This window comes from Somniosus microcephalus, chromosome 1, assembly GCF_052327205.1.
Source record: "Somniosus microcephalus isolate GS21.2 chromosome 1, FLI_Smic_1.0, whole genome shotgun sequence".
Taxonomy (NCBI): domain Eukaryota; kingdom Metazoa; phylum Chordata; class Chondrichthyes; order Squaliformes; family Somniosidae; genus Somniosus; species Somniosus microcephalus.
Window position 1 is genome coordinate 230,866,801 of NC_140987.1, and position 9,207 is coordinate 230,876,007.

Sequence of the window (9,207 nt, forward strand, 5' to 3'; positions counted from 1 at the left end):
ACTATCTCCTCTCCCAATTCCCTTAGCAACCTGGGATGCAAGCCATCTGGACCAGGCAACTTATCCACTCTAAGCATACCCAACCTTTCTAGTACATCCTGTCTATCAATTTTCACCCCTTCCATTGCTTCTACCATTTCCACTTCTACCGATATTTTGTTAGCATCCACCTTAGTAAACACCGATACAAAGTACTCATTGTGTATTCTAGCCTTGCCCTGCGCCTCTAAGCATATATCACCTTCTTTGTCTCATATAGGCCCCACCCTGCCTCTTACTACCCGCTTACATGATTTTTAAGTTCCCTTTTATGTTAACCGCCATTCTACTCTCATATTCTCTCTTTGCCAATCTTCTTTTCATTTTCACATCCCCTCAACTTTTTGTATTTGGTCTGGTTCTGCCTTGAAGAATTCACCTGACATGCATCATACACCCTCTTTTTTTGTTTCATCATCTTCTCTGTCTCCTTCGTCATCCAAGGAACCCTTGCTTTGGTTCCCTTACCCTTCCCTCTTGTTGGAATGTACCTAGCCTGTACTTGGAACATCTCCTCCTTAAAGATCACCCATTGTTCCGTTACAGTTTTTCCTGTCAGTCTTTGGTTCCATTTTACCTTGGCTAGATCTTTTCACATCCCATTGAAGTTAGCCTTTTTCCAGTTTAGAAGTTCTACTCTAGATTGTTCCTTGCTCCTCTCCATTGCTAATTTAAATCTTATGATACAATGATCACTCGTACCCAAGTGTTCTCCCACAGACACTTGGTCGACCTGGCCCACCTCATTCCCCAGCACCAGATCCAGCAATGCCTCCTTCCTAGTTGGGCCAAGAACATACTGGTGAAGGAAATTCTCCTGAACACATTTCAGAAATTCCTCCCCCTCCTTTCCCTTTACCCTAGCATTATCCCAATCGATATTTGGGTAATTAACGTCCCCCAATATCACCACTCTATAGCTCGTGCATATCTCTGCAATTTCCCTGCAGATTTGTTCCTCTACCTCCCTCTCACTATTTGGAGGCCTATACAATACCCCCAATAGCGTGATCATATTCTTTTTGCTCCTCAACTCAATTCAAGGATCATAAATTAAGGGGAAAGTTCAGACAGCGGTTCTTAAATGAACACTGCAGCCCCGACAAGTCAATCAGCTATATATCCAGAGTATTAAACACCAGCCCAGTTATAGGGGTTATTAACATCAGCAGAAACAGACCCCAACTGTCAGAATGAACATGGTTCAGTCCTGGATGTGATTAACAGCAGCAATCACAGCAGAATCCAACCCCTGCAGTCACTTGTGAACTCGCTGATGTTTCAGCAGGTTGCATGATAGACTGAATCGCTTCTCACACACGGAGCAGGTGAATGGTCTCTCCCCAGTGTGAACTCGCTGGTGTGTCAGCAGGTTGGATGAACGATTAAATCCCTTCCCACAAAAGGAGCAGGTGAACGGCCTCTCCCCAGTGTGAATTCGCTGGTGTGTCAGCAGGTTGGATGAACGATCAAATCCCTTCTCACACACGGAGCAGGTGAACGGCCTTTCCCCAGTGTGAATTCGCTGGTGTGTCAGCAGGTGGGATGACCGAGTGAATCCCTTCCCACACACAGAGCAGGTGAACGGCCTCTCCCCAGTGTGAACTCGCTGGTGTGTCAGAAGCTCAGAAGAATGAGCAAATCCCTTCTCACACACGGAGCAGGTGAAAGACCTCTCTCCGGTGTGAACTTGCTGGTGCGTCAGCAAGTGGGATGACCGACTGAAGCTCTCCCCACACACGGTGCAGGTGAATGGCCTCTCCCCAGTGTGAACTCGCTGGTGTAGAATGAGGTTGGATGACTGCTTGAATCTCTTCCCACAGTGAGTGCAGCTGAATGGTCTCTCGTCATTGTGAACTCGCTGATGTGTCTGGAGAATGGACGAGCGAGTGAATCCTTTCCCACATATGGAGCAGGTGAACGGCCTCTCCCCGGTGTGACTGCGTTGATGAATTTCCAGTTGGGAAGGGTAATTGAATCGCTTAGCACAGTCCCCACATTTCCATGGTTTCTCCGTGGTGTGGGTGTCCTTGTGTCTCTCCAGGTTGGATGATCAGTTGAAGCCTCGTCCACACACACGTGTACGGTTTCTCCCCGCTGTGAATGGGGCGATGTTTTTTCAGGCTGTGTAACTGGTTAAAGCTCTTTCCACAGTCAGTGCACTGGAACACTCTCACTCGGGTGTGTCTGTCTCGGTGCTTTTCCAGTCACACTGATGCTTGAAATCTTTTGCCACAGACAAACATTTCTCCTTCCACATTCAAAGGCCGATGATATTCGGGTCCTGATGAATGGAGTGACTCTATCAGATCTCGATGTGATGTTGGTTTGAGTTTGCGGTGTGTAAATGCTGCCCTTCTCACAGCCTGTAAAAGGAGTTTACAAAAGCCATCACTGAGAGTCCAGGATAGAAATCGACAAAATTCTCCACTCCTGGTTCCTGGCCAAGGGGGCCGCGCATGCGCCCTGCTGCCCCCTGAGCCTCTCAAGATGGCAGCCGTTACCCCGGGCCTGTCACCGGGAGAAAGCCCCGCAGCTGCCGCCCCGCTCAGGGCAAACGCCCGGCCCGGAGGCTCTTGTTCGGGGCCTGAGGCCCACCCCGGGTGTTTGTGAAGCGAATAATGTTGACTGTTTTAATAATGGGGCCTGGGGCGTCCCCCCGGGGTTCATGAACCCGCTCCCTGAGCTCGGGGTGTGAGCGGCCCGCGTCCCCCCGGGGTTCATGAACCCGCTCCCTGAGCTCGGGGTGTGAGCGGCCCGCGTCCCCCCGGGGTTCATGAACCCGCTCCCTGAGCTCGGGGTGTGAGCGGCCCGCGTCCCCCCGGGGTTCATGAACCCGCTCCCTGAGCTCAGGGTGTGAGCGGCCCGCGTCCCCCCGGGGTTCATGAAGCCGCTCCCTGAGCTCGGGGTGTGAGCGGCCCGCGTCCCCCCGGGGTTCATGAACCCGCTCCCTGACCTCTCTCACCTGATGTGTCAGCGGCTGCTACCAAGGTCCGCGCATGCTCAGCTCACACTGCCCGGGTGATTGACGGGAGCTCCCGACCAAAAGGAAGAGCGGGGCGGGGCTGGAGGACCGAGCGGGCAGCGGATCCTCCAAGCAATCGGAGTGTGTGAGGGGCGGGGCTTAACCTTTAAACCTAAACAACAGTCGGTGAGCTGAGCATGCGCGGGAGAGGCTGATTGTTGGGCAGTGTGAGCTGAGCATGCGCGGGAGAGGCTGATTGTTGGGCAGTGTGAGCTGAGCATGCGCGGGAGAGGCTGATTGTTGGGCAGTGTGAGCTGAGCATGCGCGGGAGAGGCTGATTGTTGGGCAGTGTGAGCTGAGCATGCGCGGGTGGCGAGGCTGCAGCAGGTCAGAGGGCGGCGGGTTCATGAACCCCGGAGGGACGCGGGCTTCACACACCCTGAGTGCGGCCCCAGGCCCGATTATAAGAGCAGTGAACATTGTCCGCCCCCCACCCGCGGGTTCCCGTTTCACTCCGGCCCGAATCTCAACAAAGCGCCAAACTCCGGGACAGACAGGAAGTGAGTCAGGGAGCGTCTGTAAATGGAGAAGAAATGGTGATTGGTCAGGGAGCGTCTGTAAATGGAGGAGAAATGGAGACTGGTCAGGGAGCGTCTAGAAATGGAGGAGAAAGGGTGACTGGTCAGGGAGCGTCTGTAAATGGAGGAGAAATGGAGACTGGTGAGGGAGCATCTGTAAATGAAGGAGAAATGGTGACTGATCAGGGAGAGTCTGTAAATGAAGGAGAAATGGTGACTGGTCAGGGAGCGTCTGTAAATGAAGGAGAAATGGTGACTGGTCAGGGAGACACTGTAAATGGAGGAATTACTCAGTATTTTGTGGCTGTTGGTTTGTGTGAACAAATATATCCGTGATTTTAATGAGACGTTTTTCTGTGTCCCAGCCTCTGTAAATACTGGCTGTAAAACTAGTAGGGAGCAGAAACAAAGTCCAACAGTAAAGAGGGTCAAAGTGCAGAAAAACATTAAACAGGTAAAGGTGAAGGCACTTTATCTAAATGCACACAGCATTTGCAACAAGGTGGATGAATTAATGGCACTAATAGAAGTACAGTAAATGGGTGTGATGCAATTGCCATTACAGAGACATGGTTGCAGGGTAAGCTGGGAACTGAACATTTAGGAAGGACAGACAAAAAGGAAAAGGAGGTGGCGTAGCGCTGTTAATAAGGGATGAGATCGGTACGGTAGAGATAAAAGATCTTGGCTTGGCAGATCGTGATGTAGAACCGGAATCAGTTTGGGTGGAGCTAAGAAACAGCAAAGGGTGGAAAACATTGGTGGGAGTTGTGTATAGGCCACCAAACAGTAATGGTAATGTAGGGCACAGTATCAATCAAGAGATTAGAAGTGCATGTAACAAGGGCAATACGGTAATCATGAGGGACTTTAATCTACATATTGACTGGGCAAATCAAATTACCACTAATGGTGTGGAGGACGAATTCTTGGAATGCATGCGAGATGGTTTCCTGGATCAGAATGTGGAGGAAGCAACCAGGGAACAGGCTATTCTGGATCTGGTACTGTGTAATGGGAAAGGGCTAATCAATAATCTTGTGGTAAAGGGTCCTTTAGGGACAAATGACCATAATATGATTGAAGTTTACATTAAGTTTGAGAGTGATGTCGTCCAATCTGAAACTAAGGTCTTCAATCTAAATGGAGGAAACTACAAGGGTACGAGGGACAAGTTGGCCATGGTAGATTGGGAGACTACACTAAAAGGTATGAAGGTGGACATACAATGGCTAACATTCAAGATAATAATGCATAATTTGCAACAAACATATATTCCTCTAGGGCATAAAAACCAGAAAGGAAAAGTGATCCAACCGAGGCTAACAAAAGAAATTAAAGCTAGTATTAAGTCAAAGGAGGAAGCTTATAAAGTTGCCAGAAAAAGCAGTCAGCCTGAGGATTGGGATCATTTTAGAAATCAGCAAAGGGGGACCGAGAAATTGCTAAACATAGAAACATAGAGATAGGAACAGGAGTAGGCCATTCGGCCCTTCGAGCCTGCTCCGCCATTCAATGAGATCATGGCTGATCTTCGTCTGAGATCATAGCTGATCTTACCAGTTCAGTACCCCGTCCCCGCCTTTTCTCCGTAACCCTTAATCCCCTTAGCCTTCAGAAATATATCCAATTCTCTCTTGAAAATATTTATTGAATTAGCCTTCACAGCCCTCTGTGGCAGGGAATTCCACAGGCTCACCACTCTTTGAGTGAAGAAATTCTTCCTCATCTCTGTTTTAAATGATTTGCCCGCTATTTTTAGACTGTGGCCCCTGGTTCTGTGCTCCCCGGCCATTGGAAACATTCTCTCTGAATTCAGCCTGTCCAGGCCTGCCATAATTTTATATGTTTCGATGAGATCCCCTCTCAATCTTCTAAACTCCAGTGAGTACAAGCCCAAACTATTTAATCTCTCTTCGTAGGTCATTCCCGCCATTCCAGGTATCAGCCTGGTGAATCGCCGTTGCACTCTTTCCATGGCAAGAACATCCTTCCGCAGATGGGGCGACCAAAACTGTACACAATACTCCAGATGCGGTCTCACCAGCACCTTGTACAGCTGTAGTAAGGTATCCCTATTCCTATACTCGAACCCCCTTGATATGAAGGCCAACATACCATTTGCCTTCTTAATCGCCTGTTGCACCTGCATGCTCTCCTTCAGTGACTGGTGCACAAGAACACCCAGGTCCCTCTGCACTTCCCCATCTCCCAATCTATTGCCATTTAGATAATAATCTACCCTCCTGTTTTTACCCCCAAAGTGGATAACCTCGCATTTATCCACATTATAGTGCATCTGCCACGTATCCGCCCATTCCCCCAACCTGTCCAAATCGCACTGTAGCCTCCTGACATCCTCATCAGAGCCCACCCCTCCTCCTAGTTTAGTGTCGTCAGCGAATTTGGAAATATTGCATCCAATTCCCTGATCCAGATCATTTATATATATTGTGAACAGCTGGGGTCCCAGGACAGATCCTTGCGGCACCCCGCTGGTCACTGCCTGCCACTCCGAAAACGAGCCGTTTATTCCAACTCTCTGTTTTCTATCCGCCAGCCAGTTCTCTATCCACGTTAATACTTTGCCCCCAATCCCATGAGCCTTAATTTTGCATGATAATCTTTTGTGTGGAACCTTATCGAAGGCTTTCTGGAAGTCAAGGTACACCACATCCACTGGCTCTCCCCCATCTATTTTACCAGTTACTTCCTCAAAAAATTCCAGCAGATTAGTCAAACACGATTTACCCTTTGTAAATCCATGTTGACTCTGTCCGATCCTTTCCCCATTTGTCAAGTGCTCCGCTATTTTATCCTTAATAATGGACTCTAGCATTTTGCCCACAACCGATGTAAGGCTTACTGGTCTATAATTCCCTGCTTTCTCTCTACCCCCCTTTTTAAATATTGGGGTAACATTAGCTACCCTCCAATCCACGGGTACTGTTCCCGAGTCAATGGAGTTCCGGAAGATGATCCTTAGAGCATCTGCTATCTCCAGGGCCACCTCCTTAAGTACCCTAGGATGTAGTTTATCAGGCCCCGGGGATTTGTCGGCCTTCAGTCCCCTCAACTTACCCAACACCATATCCCTAGAGATACTAATTTCTGTCAGCTCCTCCCTCTCATTAGTCCCTATGTTTGCCGATATTCCTGGGAGGTTATTTGTGTCCTCCTTTGTGAATACAGAACCAAAGTATGAGTTTAATTGGTCTGCCATTTCCTTATTCTCCATTATATATTCTCCCGAATCGGACTGCAAGGGACCGACTTGGGATTTTACCAGTCTTTTCCTCCTGATATACCGATAAAAGCTTTTGCAGTCTGTCTTTATGTTTGCTGCAAGTTTACTTTCGTATTCTATTTTCCCCTTCCTGATTAATCCCTTTGTCCTCTTTTGCTGTATCCTGTACTGCCCCCAATCTTCCGGTCTGGTGCTTTTTTTTGCCAGTTGATATGCCCTTTTTTTTGATTTTATGCTGTCCCTAATTTCCCTCGTTATCCACGGTTGAGTCACCTTTTTAGGTTTATTTTTATGCCAAACCGGTATAAACATGTTCTGGAATTCTTCCATTCTATCTTTGAATGCTTGCCATTGTCTATCCACTGTCAATCCCCCCAGAAACACCACCCAATCAATCTTACCAATTCCCGTCTCATACCCTCGTAATTCCCTTTATTTAAGTTCTGGACCTTAGTCTCTGATTCAATTTCCTCACTCTCCATCTCGACTGAGAGCTCGATCATATTATGATCGCTCTGACCCAAGGGGCCTCGTACAAGAAGATTGCTGATAAGTCCCTTCTCATTGCACAATACCCAGTCTAAAATGGCCTGATCTCGAGTCGGCTCCTCGACATATTGGTCCAGATAACCGTCCCGAAAACATTCCAGGAATTCCTCCTCCTCAGAATTTTTACTAATTTGGGTAGTCCAATCAATATGTAAATTAAAGTCACCCATGATGACAGCTGTGCTCTTATCGCACGCTTCTCTAATTTCCCTTTTTATGCCTTCCCTCACCTCCATATTACTATTTGGAGGCCTATATATCACACCCACTAACGTTTTCCTCCCCTTGCTATTTCTCATTTCTACCCATACAGATTCCGTTTCATCCGAGTTAATATCCTTCCTTTCCATTGCATTAATCCCCTCCTTTACCAGCAATGCTACCCCACCTCCGCTACCTTTTTGCCGATCCTTCCTAAATATTGTATATCCCTGGATGTTAAGTTCCCAGCCTTGCCCACCCTGCAGCCACGTTTCTGTAATCCCAATCAAATCATACTTGTTTACCTCTATTTCCACAACTAATTCATCCACCTTGTTCCTAATGCTTCTAGCATTAAGATACAAAGCCTTCAGGCTTGCTTTTTTCACACTCTCATTATGAATTAGTTTGGCCCTTTGTGTTTCTCTCCTTTGCTTATTGCTTCTCACCTTTCTACCATCTATTTCTGACTTCATATGACTTCCCTCTTTTCCACTACCTAGGTTCCCATCCCCCTGCCAAATTAGTTTAAATCCTCCCGAACCGCCCTAGAAAATATTACCCCGAGGACATCGGCTCCCTCACAGTTCAGGTGTAGACCGTCCCCTTGGTACAGGTCACTCCTCCCCAAGAACTGGTTCCAATGCCTCAAGAATTTAAATCCCTCTCCCTTGCACCACTGCTCAAGCCACGTATTTAGCTTATCTATCTTACTCTCTCTAAACTTATTAGCTCGTGGCACTGGTAGCAATCCAGAGATTACTACCAGAGAAAGGGAAAATGGAATATGAGCACAAACTAGCGAAAAATATAAAAACGGATTGTAAAAGCTTCTATAGGTATGTAAAAAGGAAAAGACTGGCGAAGGTAAATGTAGGTCCTTTACAGTCAGAGACGGGGGAATTTATAATGGGGAATGAGGAAATGGAAGAGAAATTTAAGTAAATACTTTGTTTCTGTCTTCAGGGAGGAAGGCACAGAAACATAGAAGATAGGAGCAGGAGTAGGCCATTCGGCCCCTCGAGCCTGCTCCGCCATTCAATAAGATCATGGCTGATCATCCAAATTCAGTACCCTGTTCCTGCCTTCTCTCCATATCCCTTGATCCTTTTAGCCTTAAGAAATATATCCAACTCCTTCTTGAATATATTTAATGAACTGGCCTCTACTGCCTTCTTTGGCAGAGAATTCCACAGGTTCACCACTCTCTGGGTGAAGAAATTCCTCCTCATCTCTGTCCTAAATGGCTTACCCCTTATCCTTAGACTGTGACCCCTGGTTCTGGACTCCCCGACCATCGGGAACATCCTTCCTGCATCTAGTCTGTCTAGTCCTGTTAGAATTTTATATGTTTCGATGAAATCCCCTCTCATTCTTCTAAACTCCAGCGAGTACAGCCCAATCGACCCAATCTCTCCTCATACGTCATTCCTGCCATCCCAGGTATCCGCCTGGTGAATCTTCGCTGCACTCCTTCCATGGCAAGAACATCCTCAGATAAGGCGACCAAAGCTGCACACAATACTCAAGGTGCAGTCTCACCAAGGCCCTGTACAACTGCAGCAAGACATCCTTGTTCCTGTACTCAAACCCTCTCGCTATGAAGGCCAACATACCATTTGCCTTCT

The 9,207-nt window shown here is 47.6% G+C and overlaps 1 pseudogene; it reads right to left on the reverse strand.

The window, feature by feature from the left end:
* Positions 1–9,207, reverse strand: part of LOC147124664 (uncharacterized) — a 53,983-nt pseudogene that overhangs the window by 23,563 nt on the left and 21,213 nt on the right.